Raw genomic sequence first — 19,737 nt, forward strand, 5'->3', positions numbered from 1 at the left:
TAATTAATAAATATATTTTTTACGCATTCGCTTGAAATTCGATGGGTTTGATTATTGTTGTTGATTGCTTGAAATTCTTTGTTTTTTAGTATTTTTACTTTATGACTATTTGCTTAGTATGATTTAGTTATGTGTATATGTACGACTTTTCTCATAATAATTCTAATTATAAGTCTTATATATTTATATTTTATCATAAATTTATATTTTATTTCTTTTTTGGTTCTTTACTTATCTAATTGTATCGCCCATTATTTAATATTATTAAACCTTCATATGAATTTTTAGTAAATTACAAGTTAAATATAATAAAATAAATATAATTTTGTATTACTCTTGAAATTTAAGTTGAGACTTTCTCGTGATTATTTCGATATCTAAATTTATCAATAGTATTTTGAGTATAATATTTTACATAATTTTATCAAACAAATTTAAAATGTGGATAGAATCACATTATATCTATTTTTCACTTTATATATTTGTTTTTACTTTACTTATATATATATATATATATATATATATATATATATATATATAAACTAATAGAGTTCACATACACCATATTAGGAAGAAACTACTCCCCAATTTGATATCGTAGTTTCTTATTTATTTATTTTCGTTTTTATTTTAAAATAATATTAAAATTCCAACTTGAAATTACTCCCCAATTTGAATTAGTAGTTTATTTTATTTTAAAATAATTTTAAAACTTCAACTTGAAACTACTCCCCAATTTGAATTGATAGTTTTTTTTTTTATTTTAGATTAATTTAAAACTCCAACTTTGTCCTAAAATCTACACTTGTCATATTATGGTTATGCCGCTTCGCTTAATGTGGTGACTTTGCCTCTCCTTTTATTATATATAGATTTTGATTTTGGTCGGCTATTAATGAAATAAGTATATTTAAATTTTTAATTAAATAAAGCGTGCAATTTTAGTCTTTTGGGGAGTATGTATATGTGAAATAAAAGGAAATGGAGTTGCAAATGGAGCCCTTACTCAAATAATTACTTAACTATTTGAAATTACATAGTAAAGTCATACTTATTTTATTTAGTAGTAGAAATGTCATTTAACTATTTTTATAGTACTCAAAAAGGTCATTCAACTGGAGTTTTCAAATTTTCGAGTACTAAATAATTTTTTTACCCTCTAACTTATCAATCTTTATTTTTTAATACTTTTTTTAACATTATAATTTTTTTCTCTTTTTACTCCATGTTATGGGCTTACCTATAGAATAAATAAATCTTATTTATAAAGTAAAAAAATAAAAAATAATTAGGAATATATAAATAAAAAATAAATACAAAAATATAAATATCTTTAGCAGTCTAGAATTGCAAACTATAAGTTAATATTTTGTAGGATTAATGCAACATCGTTTGAACTTTGGACCGAATAAATTGTAATTGGGTTGATGATTTTATGGCGAATTTGGCTTAACGAATCAAATGCTATCGAAACTAATACAATCCCTTCACCCTCCTATTTAACTATTATCTAACTAGTATTAATGTACGCGTCTTACAACATATACCTTGTTTCGATAAGTAATTTATTTAAAATTACATAATTAAAATATATTAAAAAATATAGTCATAAAATAAGAGTTTAAGCACCTAAATTTGATGAATAAAATAAAGGTTGATAATGTAGAGGGTAAAATATATTTTTGGCCATCGAAAATATGAGAAATCTAGTTGAGTGACCTTCTGAATGCTATAAAAATAGTAACGTGACTTTTCTGTTACAAAAAAACATGATTTTATTAGGTAATTTGAAATAGTTGACTGATCATATGAGTAATAAACTCGTTACAAATGGGATGTAATCTCTAAGTTATAGGAGTTTACTGTTTTCTCTTTCACAAGTGCAAATGTTGTTCCCTCAAAAGTGGTTAAGAAAATTATTTAACCAAAAAAGTAAAAGATATATATATATATATATATATATATATATATATATATATATATACACACATAAAGTTAATTAGTCTTACCAAAGGTTTATAATTAGATAATTATATATATATATATATATATATATATATATATATATATATATATATATATATATATATATATATATATATAATTATCTAATTATAAACCTTTGGTAAGACTAATTAACTTTATGTGATGAGGGGTTAAACCTAGTTAGTAATAATGACTTCTGATCTATAATTGATCTATGTAGATAATGTTTGAACAACGTTGAAAAAGAGCTAAATATGATATTTATTTAGATTTCCAATATTAATAGTGGAAAAGGAACATCAATCATTCAATCACAATAAATGACACTAAAATAAATAAGGAGAATGATTCACCCAACATTGAATGAGGTGGATAATTCCTTCTTCTAACAATGGTCAATGATCGACAATGGTCAATGATCGACAAATGCAAGAATATCGGGATCTATCTTGAATCTGATGGAAAAGGTCTGGAGTCATCAAACATTCAATGACTTTTTAAAAGTAGTGTTTGTATTTATCTAGAGAGAGTTTGCTTTCTCCTCCTCCCTCTTTTATCACGGAGTCTCTCTTTCTATTTATAGGGGCATTCCCCCAATTAACCCTAAAAGTACAAGTATAAAAAATATCTAACGCAATATTCTCTTAAAGGTCCTATTACTGAACTAGTCGTTACTGCTCCTTCTAATTCTTGACCTCGGCCATGATTGGGTGCTCGACGATGAGTCCCATTAGTTACTAGTCGACCTCGGTCAAATTACTTTTAGCAACACCACTTCGCGTCGAGTGCTCTTACATAAATTTTGATCCATACAGTTAGTCCTTCCGCTTATCGAGGTCGTCTGTTGGACGGCCTCGATGAGCGGACTTTGCTAGTCATAGTTGAGAGATTTTAGGCGAACATGTCGAATAGTAGTGCTCTTGGCGAGATGATAATGTGGTGATTTGTGAATCATAACTTACCGTTATGTCGGTTCAGAATGACGTCATGACATCACGCATCATTATTATGTGTTTTCTCGATGTATTGCATTGTTTCTCGTGCCTCTGCTGTTTTGACATTCGTGCTGGGCATCGTCGGTTTGTATTCTCGATTATGGTGCCTGGATTCCTATAAATAGGGACACAAGACCTTTTGCCTAATCTTTTGTGCTTTTCAAACACTGAGTCTTTATCTCTTCTTTCCTTCTCTCATTATTCTCGCTTTTGTTTCCTTAATCCTGGCATTCCTGTTTTCACCAGTTCTGATAACTTTTGCCCTTTATATCTCCTATGTGCTTGCATCTTCTCCATAAAAAAAATGAGCAAAAATGGTTAATACAACCAATTTAGGGGGAGTACCTGATCTTGTTCCCTTGGCAATTTGCATGAACCCCCACGATGATGGGATGGCCATGGTTGTTGAAGATGATAACTTTCCCACGGTGGAGAAAATAATTTCTCGTAAGGAGAAGGCTAGGTCTGACTTCTCAAATTTGCCTGAAGATGACCCTGAAATCTCGGAGTCATTGATGACAAAGGAGGCCATCGCTGAGTTTAGGGCTAAATTCAAAATTCCTGCCCACATAGACCACATCCCTGCGGGGAACGACATGGTGCAAATATGTCGACCTGGGTATTGCGCCTTCTATGCATACCCTTTCTACGTAGGCTATTCTTTTCCTATCCTTCCCTTGGCCGAAGAGTTTTGCCGCTACTACCGGGTGTACCCGACTCAACTCTCCCCCTGTATTTATAAGCTCATCCGCATGATTTTGAAGTTCGCGGAGTTGGCCGAGGTCGAGGTGACCATCCGTCATTTGATGCATCTCTTCGCCCCCAATTTTTACAGGGGGACGATGTTATATCTTCGCAACCGGGGCGGCAAGTGTCTTGTGGTAAAGATGGATGACAAGGCCAACTGCCAGTTTTGGTTCAGCTATTTCTTTGTTAGAACTGAAGGCGTGGTGGCAAATGCAAACGGGTTTCCTGAGCTTTGGAACTATGCTCGTAAACACCTTCCTTTTTCCTCTGTTGCACTTCGTGCTGGTTGACCTTGGTTGTACTGTATCTTATTTTTCTCTCTCCACGCAACGGAGGCCGAACCCCCTCCTTTGGTCGAGGATATTCACGAGTGGGTTAGCCGAGTCCTTCCTCATACAGTGGGGATTCATGAATGGTCGGCCTTCCGCAATAAAATCGGGCCCAAGCTTCTCGGTAAGTTTGCTTGTCTTTGTCGTTGAGTTTTTCTGATAGATCATATTTTAGGTCACCTTTTATCTTTGCGGGGGTTGATCCGACCTTTTTTCTCTCTTTTGTGTCAGCACGGGGAGGTCCGAGAAAGTCGAGAGCTCCTACTCCTGCGTTCTGTCAGGCGACCGCCACGACGGGATCTGTTCCAGCTACAACCGCGACTAAGCCTGCACGGTCATCTGCCTCTGTTTGACCTCCGGTTTTGGAGAGATCAGCTCAGCCATCAGCGGCCTCAGCATCTGGGACATCAGCTTTTCCTATGATGTATTTAGTAGATGAGTCGTTGCCGAGTGAGGAAAACATGAATCCACGTAAAAGGAGATCAGTGGATGTTGGCAGCGGTATAGTTCAAGCAGTGGACTCTATAAGGGACGACTATGAGCTGACCATTGCCGCACCTGAAAATGGTGCAAATCCGTCATCTGGAGTTCCGTTATCAGCGGGAGTGGTGGAAGGTGCGCCCTTTCCTGAAATCGGGGTTAAAGTTGGAGAGCCGCCAGTGGAGGTCGATGACAGTATATTGAGGAGTGAGCCATCATCTTCGGTACCAGTTGATGTTCCCTCGTCGACCGAGGTAAGAGGCAAAGGTATTGCTAAGGATGGCTACGAAACCGGCTATGATATTGACCCTGATGAGGTGTTGATGCTTAGCGAGGGGTTCACTCGGGTGGAAGTGAGGTTGGAAGGGTCCACTCGTACCATCGTGATCCGCCTTGACCGCGACCTGCTGGTGAATACTGAAGATGTGGTCCCTTCCTTGGGTCCCTTTGCTTCGATGCAGAGGGCAAGACCCTCGAGTTGCTGAACGATGCCACCCTGTCGTCGAGCATAGCCGGCCTTGCCCTTAGGGTAAATCTCCCGACCTTTCTAGTTTTTATGCCTTGCACATTATTTTTTGATAGGCTGATTTTCTTCCTCTTTCTTTTTTTAAACCATTATCTTGGAGATTGAGAGTACTCTCCTAGAGGAGAGGCGTAAAACTATTTTCAATAGGATGGAGAAGAAGTATCGTGAATACCGCAGCAAGTATCGTGAGATCTGTAGGAGGTTCGGTGAAAGTGGCAATTTCCAAGATATCCGGGACGAGCTGAAGCAGAAAGATGACGAGCTGGTGAGATTTTTCGGCAAGTGCAGTGTCCTCAAAGGGTCATTGAGGGATAAAGAAGAGGAGCTCGAAGTGAGCAAGGGAGTTGAGGCCGAATGTGCGGACCTTCAAGCCCAAGTGGTATCTCTGCGAGTCGAACTCGAGCAGTGTCGGGTCAGGGCCGATGCTTTGAGTGACGAGGTCGCCGAGAAGATGGCGGATTTGGAGAGGGCCAAGTTGGCTCGGTTGGTGGCTTTAGAAAAAGTGGAATCTTTGGAGGATGCAATCCGCGTCCTCCAATCTGAGCGGGCAAACGATTGGAGACGGCCAGGCTCAAGGAAGAGCGGCTTGGCGAGAAAATTGGGAGGCTAGAAGTAGAGAGCTCGAACCTTGGTGCCCAAATCGTCGCTCTCGAGGCCGAGAAGACGCAGTCTTTGGCCCAGCCGTCCTCCCACTCTTCTGCTTATATTGATGTTCTGCGGGATTTATACGAGAAGTGGATCCACGCAGAGGCCCAGCTAGACATATTCAGAGATTTGATGACGGCGGGGAGAGCTCCTGAGGCTGATTTTGAGGATGCTCGTGTTAAGGCGCATGCAGCTCGTATTGCCTGTGGCTATGACCCTGTTACACCAGGGATCAGCGATGACGAGGAGGATTTGGATGGGATTCAGCAGGATGCCTGGTACGAGGATGAGTACCCTGATGGTAATGGAGATGGTGGAGATGGCGCTGCTGGGTCGGGTGGCGAGTAGTTATTCCTTTGGTTTGTAATTTTGTTTAGCCTTTGTAAAGAATATTTTTGAAGTATAAAATGCTATTTTTCGCTATTCGTTTCTGAATCTTTTCTCTGCTTGGCCTTGTATGCTTCTTTCCTTAATTCTGTCGTTTGGCTGCTTATAGCCGTAGAAACTCAATTTGTATGTTGAACGAGTTCAAATGCCGCCCTTGGTAATTGTGACCTGGAGCCAGTAAGTGTTGTTGAACAAAGTCAAACATATCCAGAGATTAATTTGATAACGCAACTGAATTAGTATAAGCGAGGTCAAACGTAACCTAAACCCAACAATGGTCGAGGGTCGTATAGGTAGTTCGAACAAAGTAGAACATAATCCGCAGTTGACCTGAACGGAGCCGCTGAATGTGAATTCGAGCGAGGTCGGTGTTATTTGTTTCGAACGAGGTCGAATGTTTCATAATTCTAATGAGGTCAAATATTTTTTAATTCGAACGAGGTCGAATGTTTCTTAATTCTAACGAGGTCGAATGTCTGTTAATTCAAACTAGGTTGAATATTTTTTAATTCGAACGAGGTCGAATGTCTGTTAATTCAAACGAGGTCGAATATTTTTTAATTCGAACGAGGTCTAATATTTTTAATTCGAACGAGGTCAAATGTCTGTTAATTCGAACTAGGTCAAATATTTTTTAATTCGAACGAGGTCAAATGTCTGTTAATTCAAACTAGGTCGAATATTTTTTAATTCGAACGAGGTCGAATGTCTTTTAATTCGAACAAGGTCGAATGTCATTATTTGATTCGAACAAGGTCAAATGTCTTTTAATTCGAGTGACGTCAAATGTTTTTTAATTCAAACGAGGTCGAATGTTTGTTAATTCCAACAAGGTCGAATACTTTTTAATCCTGGCATTCCTGTTTTCACCAGTTCTGATAACTGTTGCCCTTTATATCTCCTATGTGCTTGCATCTTCTCCATAAAAAAAATGAGCAAAAATGGTTAATACAACCAATTTAGGGGGAGTACCTGATCTTGTTCCCTTGGCAATTTGCATGAACCCCCACGATGATGGGATGGCCATGGTTGTTGAAGATGATAACTTTCCCACGGTGGAGAAAATAATTTCTCGTAAGGAGAAGGCTAGGTCTGACTTCTCAAATTTGCCTGAAGATGACCCTGAAATCTCGGAGTCATTGATGACAAAGGAGGCCATCGCTGAGTTTAGGGCTAAATTCAAAATTCCTGCCCACATAGACCACATCCCTGCGGGGAACGACATGGTGCAAATATGTCGACCTGGGTATTGCGCCTTCTATGCATACCCTTTCTACGTAGGCTATTCTTTTCCTATCCTTCCCTTGGCCGAAGAGTTTTGCCGCTACTACCGGGTGTACCCGACTCAACTCTCCCCCTGTATTTATAAGCTCATCCGCATGATTTTGAAGTTCGCGGAGTTGGCCGAGGTCGAGGTGACCATCCGTCATTTGATGCATCTCTTCGCCCCCAGTTTTTACAGGGGGATGATGTTATATCTTCGCAACCGGGGCGGCAAGTGTCTTGTGGTAAAGATGGATGACAAGGCCAACTGCCAGTTTTGGTTCAGCTATTTCTTTGTTAGAACTGAAGGCGTGGTGGCAAATGCAAACGGGTTTCCTGAGCTTTGGAACTATGCTCGTAAACACCTTCCTTTTTCCTCTGTTGCACTTCGTGCTGGTTGACCTTGGTTGTACTGTATCTTATTTTTCTCTCTCCACGCAACGGAGGCCGAACCCCCTCCTTTGGTCGAGGATATTCACGAGTGGGTTAGCCGAGTCCTTCCTCATACAGTGGGGATTCATGAATGGTCGGCCTTCCGCAATAAAATCGGGCCCAAGCTTCTCGGTAAGTTTGCTTGTCTTTGTCGTTGAGTTTTTCTGATAGATCATATTTTAGGTCACCTTTTATCTTTGCGGGGGTTGATCCGACCTTTTTTCTCTCTTTTGTGTCAGCACGGGGAGGTCCGAGAAAGTCGAGAGCTCCTACTCCTGCGTTCTGTCAGGCGACCGCCACGACGGGATCTGTTCCAGCTACAACCGCGACTAAGCCTGCACGGTCATCTGCCTCTGTTTGACCTCCGGTTTTGGAGAGATCAGCTCAGCCATCAGCGGCCTCAGCATCTGGGACATCAGCTTTTCCTATGATGTATTTAGTAGATGAGTCGTTGCCGAGTGAGGAAAACATGAATCCACGTAAAAGGAGATCAGTGGATGTTGGCGGCGGTATAGTTCAAGCAGTGGACTCTATAAGGGACGACTATGAGCTGACCATTGCCGCACCTGAAAATGGCACAAATCCGTCATCTGGAGTTCCGTTATCAGCGGGAGTGGTGGAAGGTGCGCCCTTTCCTGAAATCGGGGTTAAAGTTGGAGAGCCGCCAGTGGAGGTCGATGACAGTATATTGAGGAGTGAGCCATCATCTTCGGTACCAGTTGATGTTCCCTCGTCGACCGAGGTAAGAGGCAAAGGTATTGCTAAGGATGGCTACGAAACCGGCTATGATATTGACCCTGATGAGGTGTTGATGCTTAGCGAGGGGTTCACTCGGGTGGAAGTGAGGTTGGAAGGGTCCACTCGTACCATCGTGATCCGCCTTGACCGCGACCTGCTGGTGAATACTGAAGATGTGGTCCCTTCCTTGGGTCCCTTTGCTTCGATGCAGAGGGCAAGACCCTCGAGTTGCTGAACGATGCCACCCTGTCGTCGAGCATAGCCGGCCTTGCCCTTAGGGTAAATCTCCCGACCTTTCTAGTTTTTATGCCTTGCACATTATTTTTTGATAGGCTGATTTTCTTCCTCTTTCTTTTTTTAATCCATTATCTTGGAGATTGAGAGTACTCTCCTAGAGGAGAGGCGTAAAACTATTTTCAATAGGATGGAGAAGAAGTATCGTGAATACCGCAGCAAGTATCGTGAGATCTGTAGGAGGTTCGGTGAAAGTGGCAATTTCCAAGATATCCGGGACGAGCTGAAGCAGAAAGATGACGAGCTGGTGAGATTTTTCGGCAAGTGCAGTGTCCTCAAAGGGTCATTGAGGGATAAAGAAGAGGAGCTCGAAGTGAGCGAGGGAGTTGAGGCCGAATGTGCGGACCTTCAAGCCCAAGTGGTATCTCTGCGAGTCGAACTCGAGCAGTGTCGGGTCAGGGCCGATGCTTTGAGTGACGAGGTCGCCGAGAAGATGGCGGATTTGGAGAGGGCCAAGTTGGCTCGGTTGGTGGCTTTAGAAAAAGTGGAATCTTTGGAGGATGCAATCCGCGTCCTCCAATCTGAGCGGGCAAACGATTGGAGACGGCCAGGCTCAAGGAAGAGCGGCTTGGCGAGAAAATTGGGAGGCTAGAAGTAGAGAGCTCGAACCTTGGTGACCAAATCGTCGCTCTCGAGGCCGAGAAGACGCAGTCTTTGGCCCAGCCGTCCTCCCACTCTTCTGCTTATATTGATGTTCTGCGGGATTTATACGAGAAGTGGATCCACGCAGAGGCCCAGCTAGACATATTCAGAGATTTGATGACGGCGGGGAGAGCTCCTGAGGCTGATTTTGAGGATGCTCGTGTTAAGGCGCATGCAGCTCGTATTGCTTGTGGCTATGACCCTGTTACACCAGAGATCAGCGATGACGAGGAGGATTTGGATGGGATTCAGCAGGATGCCTGGTACGAGGATGAGTACCCTGATGGTAATGGAGATGGTGGAGATGGCGCTGCTGGGTCGGGTGGCGAGTAGTTATTCCTTTGGTTTGTAATTTTGTTTAGCCTTTGTAAAGAATATTTTTGAAGTATAAAATGCTATTTTTCGCTGTTCGTTTCTGAATCTTTTCTCTGCTTGGCCTTGTATGCTTCTTTCCTTAATTCTGTCGTTTGGCTGCTTATAGCCGTAGAAACTCAATTTGTATGTTGAACGAGTTCAAATGCCGCCCTTGGTAGTTGTGACCTGGAGCCAGTAAGTGTTGTTGAACAAAGTCAAACATATCCAGAGATTAATTTGATAATGCAATTGAATTAGTATAAGCGAGGTCAAACGTAACCTAAACCCAACAATGGTCAAGGGTCGTATAGGTAGTTCGAACAAAGTAGAACATAAGCCGTAGTTGACCTGAACGGAGCCGCTGAATGTGAATTCGAGCGAGGTCGGTGTTATTTTTTTCGAACGAGGTCGAATGTTTCATAATTCTAATGAGGTCAAATATTTTTTAATTCGAACGAGGTCGAATGTTTCTTAATTCTAATGTGGTCGAATGTCTGTTAATTCGAACTAGGTTGAATATTTTTTAATTCGAACGAGGTCGAATGTCTGTTAATTCAAACGAGGTCGAATATTTTTTAATTCGAACGAGGTCTAATATTTTTAATTCGAACGAGGTCAAATGTCTGTTAATTCGAACTAGGTCAAATATTTTTTAATTCGAACGAGGTCAAATGTCTGTTAATTCAAACTAGGTCGAATATTTTTTAATTCGAACGAGGTCGAATGTCTTTTAATTCGAACAAGGTCGAATGTCGTTATTTGATTCGAACAAGGTCGAATGTCTTTTAATTCGAGTGACGTCAAATGTTTTTTAATTCAAACGAGGTCGAATGTTTGTTAATTCCAACAAGGTCGAATACTTTTTAATTCGAACGAGGTCGAATGTCATTATTTGATTCGAATGAGGTCGAATGTCTTTTAATTTGTACGAAGTCGAATGTTTTTTAATTCGAACGAGGTCGAATATTTTTTAATTCGAATGAGGTCTAATATTTCTTAATTCGAACGAGGTCGAATATTTCTTAATTCGAACGAGGTCGAATGTTTGTTAATTCGAACGAGGTCGAATATTTTTTAATTCGAACGAGGTCGAATGTTTGTTAATTCAAACGAGGTCGAATATTTTTTAATTCGAATGAGGTCGAATGTCTGTTAATTCGAACGAGGCCGAATGTTTGTTATTTCGAACGAGGTCGAATGTCTGTTAATTCGAACGAGGTCGAATGTTTCTTAATCAATTACGGGCGTGGTCCGGGTAAATGATGATGTCATGTTCTTGTGGACGCATATTTGTGTTTTGCTCAATACTTGGCGAAATTTACATATTGTTCGGGCTGGAATTCCAGTCCCGATCTATCTAGTCCCTTCATTGGGTGACCTGGAGATATGTTGAGAGGTTGAGCAATGAATTACGCCTTTTTTGAAGTGTCCTTCTCATCGCCTCATTAAAAACCTCTTTGAGAAAACCCAATTGGGACAAAATTCAAGTGAGGGAAAAAGAGTACAACTTGGAGGACGCTTGTTCTTAAAAGTTGAAGTACTTGAGGTAGGTGTCGTTCCAGTTGTTTGGTAGCCGTTTTCCTTCCATTATTTCTAGTTGAAATGACCCTTTGCTTGCTGCTGCTATGATTTTGTATGGGCCGTCCCAATTTGTCCCCGGTTTGCCCTCCCGCGAGTTTTTGCTGGTTTGTGTTTTGGCCTTGAGCACGTAGTCTCCGATTTTGAGTGGTCTGATCTTGGTTTTTTTGTTGTAGTAGTGTTCTGCCTGTTGTTTTTGGGTGATCATTCTTAGGTAGGCCATGTCTCTCCATTCTTCGACTTCATCGAGGTCTTACCTTCTACTTTCATCATTCCTCGGCCCGCTCTCATGGGAGTATCTCAAACTGGGCTCTCCGACTTCGACTGGTATCACTGCGTCAGTCTCATAGACTAATGAGTTGGGCGTTTCTCCTGTGCTCGTCTTTGGCATTGTGCGGTAGGCCCATAGCACTTCTGGCAGTAGTTCTGGCCAAAGTTCCTTGGCGTCCTCGAGATTTTTCTTAATAATGTTCAGTGTTGATTTATTGGAGGGCTCTACTTGCCCATTGCCCGCGGGGTGATATGGGGTGGAGAGTATTATTTTAATATGCCACTTTTTGAAAAATTCGGCGACCTTCTTTCCAGTGAATTGGGGTCCGTTGTCGCAGTTGATCTCTTTGGGGAGGCCGAAGTGGCACACAATGTTCTTTCATATGAAGGCGATCACTTCATGCTCGTGTATGTGAGCGAATGCTCCTGCTTCTACCCTTTTAGAAAAATAGTCAGTAAAAACCAAAAGGAAACATATGTTACCTCGTCCTGCAGGGAGTGGAGTTGCTCACCTGCTTGGTGGATCATCGGGGCATATTTTTGGCATTGCTCACATATTTTTACGAAATCCGCGGCCTCTTTTTTCATAGTAGGCCAGTAGTATCCTACTCGTATGAGGCATATGACTAGAGCTCGGTTGCTGGAATGAGCCTCGTAGTGGCCTTCGTGGACTTCTTCTAGTACACGCCAAGTTTGATTTAGGCCCAAACATTTTTCTAGGGGGTCGTCGTACGTCCTCTTGTACAGATCGTTCTGGATGATGTTGTACCTGGTTGATTGTATCTGAAGTTTATTGGCTTCTTTTTTATCATATGGGAGTTACTCCATCATGCAAGTATGTAACAATACGATTACGCCAGTCCCAAGTTAGATTTATAGTCCTTACCTCGATTTGATCTATCGCTGAGTGGAGGAGGGCGACCACATTTCCTTCTCCGGTTATGGTTTTAGTGGTTGCCTCTAGTTTGGCGATTCTATCGGCTTCAGTGTTTTGCACCCGGGGGATTTGGTCGAGCTGGCATTCATCAAACTCGGGCAATATCTTGCGGATTTCGATTTGGTATTTTTGCAACCTTTGTTCTTTGATTTGGAAAGTCCTGGTGACTTGATTGACGACAAACTGAGAATCGCAGTGTAGGATGGCTCGCCACGCTCTATACTTGAGTGTAATGATCCGACCAGTCATTTTGAATATTATAACCCTGTTTTCCCATCTACTGCTCAATTTATGCTTATAATTGTTTTATGACTTACTGGGTTAGTTGGTTCGGGTCTGGAAGGATTTCGGCGTAAATTGAGATACTTAGTCTCATAATTGAAAACTTAAGTTGGAAAAGTTGGTTAGACTCGTGGTTGAATGTGCTTTCAGATTTGTAACTTTTGTCGGGTTCTAAGACGTGGGCCCCACGGGCAATTTTTGGGTGAAAATTCGGATTTTGATGGAAAATTTGTATTTTCTTATGGAATTAATTCCTATAATTTTTGTTGACTGAATCGGATTATTTGTGGCTAGATTCGAGGCGTTCAGAGGCCGATTCGCGAGGCAAAGGCATTACAGAATAAAAAATTACACAGTTTGAGGTAAGTAACAATTCTAAATTTGGTCCTGAGGGTATGAAACCCCGGATTATGTGTTATGTGATTGGTTTTGAGGTGACGCAGATGCTAGGAGACGGGTGTATGGGCGTGCACCGTAAGAATTGTGACTTGGTCAATTCCATGGATCTGTGTAGTTGAATAAATTATTGTTACCCATACATTTTCCTACGTATTAGGGAAATTGAACTATAAATCATGTTTAAACCATCTGTTGACACTGTTGGGACCCACAGAGGTCGTGTACATGTTGAATTATCTATTAAATTACTATTTTGTACTCAGTCACGGTTTTACTTGCATAGTACATCTCAGTCTCTCTTATTCATTATTGATGCATCATATCATTGTTGTTGGGCTGTTTATCAAGATTTCTGACAGCCCGAAAGACTAGAGAGGTTGATGACTGAATGAGGCCGAGGGTGTCACGCCCCAAAATCGGGGAGCGCGACCGGTGCTCAACCGAGTGAATCCGACCGAGCAAGCCTGCTAGATTTCCTTCTACCCAAACTCATCCATGAATGGAGATAATACATATTTTTATTAATTAGACAAAAAGGTGTTCATGTCAACAATACCAATAGTTTTATCATTTTTAAAGTCTCAAATGGACAAGTAATTCAACCACAACATAACATAGTTTGACTTTTCCAGCACCAATACACAACCCACACCATGTCTACGGCGCCTCTATAGATACAGAAGATTACTATGATAATGCCGGCTACAAGGCTCCGGCTATACCTCGAACACAATACATAAGGAACGAAAGATACATGACCCCGAAATGTAGTTGGGTTCACCAAGTCTGCTGGGAAGAGAGTGTGCTACTATCACTGATCAGTGTCTCTTGCTGTGGAACTACCTGCATCCATTGAAGATGCAATGCCCCCGACAAAAGGGACGTTAGTACATATAGAATTGTACTAGTATGAATGACAAACACCCTCTCAATAGAATAATAAATAATACAAACAAGAATATCATAATATCAATGGAAGCCTTAAACAACATCAAACCTCAATTTAGGATCAAGATAGTATTCAAATAAATTTCCATATTTTACATTGGGAGATTTTTAGTACCGATATACCATTGTTCGCAATACCATTATTCGCAATACCAGTATTCATAATACCAATATTCACAATACCAATACCACTGTACTTTTAGCACTAAGTCCGATCACGACCCGATCTGCTAGACTATCTCATTATAGACATCAACCATAATTACTGTAAATATCAATACCATTGTACCCTTAACACGGAGTCCGATCACGACCCAATCTTCTAGGCTATCTCATTAGAGACATCGACCACAATCACCATTTCAATTACAATTTTCAGCACCATCACCACCATGTGTGCGGCATGGTGTCCGATCATGACCCGATCGGCTAGGTTGTCTTATTCGAGACATCAACCTTTTTATATCAATCATCGCATTTCATACTTCTTTCACATCTTTTTATTTCATTGGCACTAGTGGCCAAAATTATAAAATCATTCTTGGCACGTTGGTCGCATTTAGTATTTCATGCTCCCCTTTTCAATTTCAAACATCATCATCTTTATCATCAACAATAATTATAATTCAATTCAAGGTTTGTAGTACCCATATGAGCAATTAAGAGTCTAAGGCACATAGAGATTCTTCACAAAATTTGGCATAATAGTCTTCGTTTGAATTTGACTTGAAGTCGAACATTTTTAATGCACAACCCATATTTTTATCACATCCTCAATTGATATCATAACATGAATAGGGAATTTTGGATACTTATTGAACATATATCTTTCAACACAAACTTACTCGAAATAGCCAATTTTTTAATGAACAATTCGGGACTTACATAGATTACATGGATACCATGGGATTTAATTCTAGGAGAAAGGTTTAGCCAACATACCTCAATTGAGCTTTCTTAAACTCTAAAATATTCTGGAATTCTTAGCAACTTCAATCTATTTTAGAAATATAATAAATTGAACCAAAATTAGGAAGATGATCATGGTTCTAGCTCATTTGAGCATTTGATCAAATACTAAGCGTGCATTAAGGTTTCAAGGTCCTTTTATGGAGGATTCCATCATCCCACAACCCATTCTTTATCATTTTTAGCTCAACAATATTTTTACACCCTTTGATAATGCATGCATGCAATATGGACAACTCCCATGCCCAAATATTATCTTACTAATTACCCAATTCTAGACAAAATTCGAAATTCAGGGTTAGGGTGTAGAATCTTACCTTTAGGATGAAGACCTAGTGAGTTTTCCTTGTTAATCTTCCAAGATTCGAGCAAGAATTGAAGAACAAATTGTTGAAGAACACCTTCTCACTCTAGGGCACTCTCTCACTCTAAAAGTGTGAGATTTTTGATCAAAAATGGTATAAATCGTCTATTTAACGAAGTAGGATTGGGTTATAAAAACCTAAAAAATAGTGCCCCAGACAGGATCTGCGATCGCATATGCGATCGCATAATTGATATGTGGTCCGCGAAATGGGCTGTGAAATGGCCCTCCGGAACTAGCATGGCCTGCCCCACTGTGCGATCATTATGCAGTCCGTAGATCAGTTCTACGGTCGCACAGTGCGTCGCAGACCTATTCAGCGGTCGCATAACGCGCCGCAGAACCTCCCTCTAGAGAATTTCCAAACTGGTTCTGCGATCAATGTGTGGCCCGCGACATTTACATTCAAATTGGCCCAAATAGCTGCCTCACTCTGCGGCAATTATGCGGTCCGCAGAGTGATTTTGCGGCCGCATAGTGGGCCGCATAAGTGTATTTCTTTTGTCAAATCTTTTCTTTATTTTCCGATGCATTGTTCAACCCAATTCGGCACCACAAAATATTATTTTTCCTTTGCAAAATTTTATGGGGCCTTACATTCTCCCCCACTTAGGATCATTCGTCCTCGAATGAGGGTAAAAATCCGTCATTAGCATCAAATTAATTCACACTCACAAGTAGCTTCAAAATTTGGCTAACTCTCTAAATTTTCAAAACTTTCGCCAGAGTCTCCCTTGTAACTGGGCTTAGCCACCTGCCAGAGAAACCCAAAAACACATCCTAACAACATATACATAATCCAACAACATAACATAACACAAAACAACACCAATTGTGGCCTCACATGCAATATATTACCAGAAAGGAACACCATTAACTCCAATTGTACAAATGATATATAATTCATAGAAAGTAACTCTTAGAATTTTCATAGATCACAACTTTGTAAATACATAGGTATTCAAACAAGTAAGGATACTTTTTCTTCATTTCTTCCTCGGCCTCCCAAGTAGCCTCTTTAACCTGTTAGTTTCGCCATAGCACTTTCACGGATGTAATTTCTTTATTTCTCAACTTTCGGACTTGCCGATCAATAATAGAAACTGGAATCTCTTCATAAGTCAATTCCTCATTAACGTCAATAGTCTCAACCAGAATAATGAGTGTCGGGTCTCCAACTACTTTCTTCAGCATAGACACGTGTAACACCGGGTGCACTAATGATATCTCAGGTGGTAGCTCAAGCTTGTACGCCACCTCACCGATTCTCTGAATGATTCTGTACGTTCCAACATACCGCGGACTCAATTTTCCTTTCTTACCAAATCGCATTACACCTTTCATGGGGAAAACTTTCAATAATACCCAATCATCTTCTTTGAACTCCAAATCCCTACGAAGAACATCTGAATAGGACTTTTGCCGACTTTGAGCAGTCTTCAACCGCTCCTTAATGATGCACGAGGTCTGGACCTATCAACTCTGCTTCCCCAATTTCGAACCACCCAATGGGAGAACTACATCTCTTTCCATATAAAGTTTTGAACGGTGTCATCTGAATGCTAGCATGATAACTATTGTTGTAGGCAAATTATATGAGTGGAAAACGATCATCCCAGCTACCTTTGAAGTCTAGAACGCAAGCACGCAACATATCCTCAAGCGTCTGAATAGTTCACTCTACCTGCCCGCTATTCTGCGAGTGAAAAGTTGTATTGAGATTCACCTGAGTACCCAAACCTTGCTGAAATTTCTTCCAAAAATTAGTGGTGAATTATGCTCCCCGATCAGAAATGATAGAGACTAGAGTGCCATGCAACCTGACTATTTATTTTATATACAACTAAGCATATTGTTCCAATGTATCGGTAGCCTTAACCGGCAAAATGTGGGTTGATTTCGTGAGTCGATCCACAATCACCCAAATCGAGTCAAACTTACGAGGAGTGCAAGGTAGTCCTACCACAAAGTTCATATTAATCATTTCCCACTTCCACATTGGATTTTCTATGTTCTGTGCCAACCCACGGGCCTTTGGTGTTCGGCCTTCACTTGCTGACAATTTGGACACCTCGCCACAAAGTCCGCTACATTTCTCTTCATATCATTCCACCAATAGGCTTCCTTAAGATCATGATACATTTTCGTATAACCCGGGTGCACAGAATACCCAGAAGTGTGAGCTTCATTCATAATTCTTTCCCGGAGACCATCTACATTTGGAACACATAGACGCCCTTGGTACCTAAGTGTACCATCACCCATGCCAAGAGAAAAGTCCATGGCCTTATGTTTATGAATCCTCTCTTTCAATTGTGCCAACAATGGATCGTTGTATTGCTTCTCCTTGACTTCCACAACAAGTGATGATTCAGCCCTATTTTGTACAATCACCCCTCCTTCACTAGTGTCCGCAAGACGAACTCCCAAACTAGCCAATCGGTGAACTTCCTTGGCCAATGGCCTTTGACATGCCTCCAAGTGAGCCAAACTACCCATAGATTTTTGGCTAAGAGCATCCGCCACAACATTAGCCTTCCCCGGATGATATAGAATATCAATGTCGTAGTACTTGAGTAACTCAAGCCATCTCCTCTGCCTCTGATTCAATTCCTTCTACTTGAAAATTATATTTAAGGCTCTTATGGTCCGTGAATATATCCACATGGACCCCATATAAATAATGACGCCAAATTTTCAATGCAAATGTCACCGCCGCAAGTTCTAAGTCATGTGTTGGATAGTTCTTTTCATGATTCTTGAGTTTCCTAGAAGCATAAGCTATCACTTTGCCCTGTTGCATTAATACACACCCATGACCAACTCTTGAAGCATCACAATATACCACAAATCCATCTGCACCCTCTGGTAAGGTCAACATCGGTGCCGTAGTCAATCGTGCTTTCAATTCCTGGAAACTCCTTTCACATGCATCTGACCATTGGAACTTAATTGCCTTCTGCGTCAATTTAGTCAACGGAGAGGCAAGGGTTGATAACCCTTCCACAAACTTTCTGTAATACCCTACTAAGCCTAAGAAACTGCGAATCTCTATTGGGGTTGTAGGCCTCGACAAGTTCTTCACAGCTGCAATTTTCTGAGGATCAACCTCAATTCCTTCTCTAGAGATGACTTGACCCAAGAATGTAACAGATTCAAGCCAAAATTCACATTTCAAAAATTTTGCATACAACCGGTGCTGATACAGAGTTTGCAGAACTACCCTAAGATGATCAGCATGGTCCTCTCGACTTCGTGAGTATACAAGGATATCGTTAATGAATACTATCACAAAGGAGTCGAGAAAAGGTTTGAAGACTCGATTCATAAGATCCATGAAAGCTGATGGGGCATTTGTTAGCCCAAAATACATCTCCAAAAATTCAAAGTGCCCATATCGGGTTCTAAAAGCAGTTTTCGGAACATCCTGCTCCATGATCTTCAATTGGTGATACCCCGATCGTAAATTAATTTTGGAGAAGTACCTATATCCTTGGAAGTGGGTACTTATTATTGATCGTGACCTTGTTAAGCTGCCGATAGTCGATACACATTCTCAGTGACCCATCTTTCTTTCTTACAAAAAGGATCGGTGTGCCCCAAGGTGACACACTTGGCCGGATGAAACCCTTTTCTAACAAATCTCTCAATTGTTCCTTTAGCTCCTTCAATTCTGCCGGTGAAATTCTGTAGGGTGGAATAGATATAGGATGTGTGTCTGGCATCACATCAATCCCAAAATTAATCTCCCTGTCTGGTGGGATCCCAGGGAGTTCATCCAAAAAAACTCCCAAAAATTCATTCACAACAGGCACAGACTCAAGTATAGGTGCCTCAGCATCGGTGTCCGTAACCCGGACCAAATGGTAAATACACCCCTTGTTGATCATTTTTGTGGCCTTAAGGTAAGAAATAAACCTACCCTTTGGCACTACATCATCACCATTCCACTCAATAACTGGCTCGTTTGGAAATTCAAACCTAACAGTCCTGGTTTGGCAATCAAGCTTGGCAAAACAAGAATAAATCCAGTCCATCCCCATTCTTACATAAAAATCAACCATTCCCAATTCAATGAGATCGGCCATAGTGCACCGACCACGCAATATGACAACACAATCCCTATAAACTCGCACGACCAAAATAGACTCACCAACCGGAGTAGATACAGA

Source organism: Nicotiana tomentosiformis, chromosome 3 (assembly GCF_000390325.3).
Source record: "Nicotiana tomentosiformis chromosome 3, ASM39032v3, whole genome shotgun sequence".
Classification (NCBI taxonomy): Eukaryota; Viridiplantae; Streptophyta; class Magnoliopsida; order Solanales; family Solanaceae; genus Nicotiana; species Nicotiana tomentosiformis.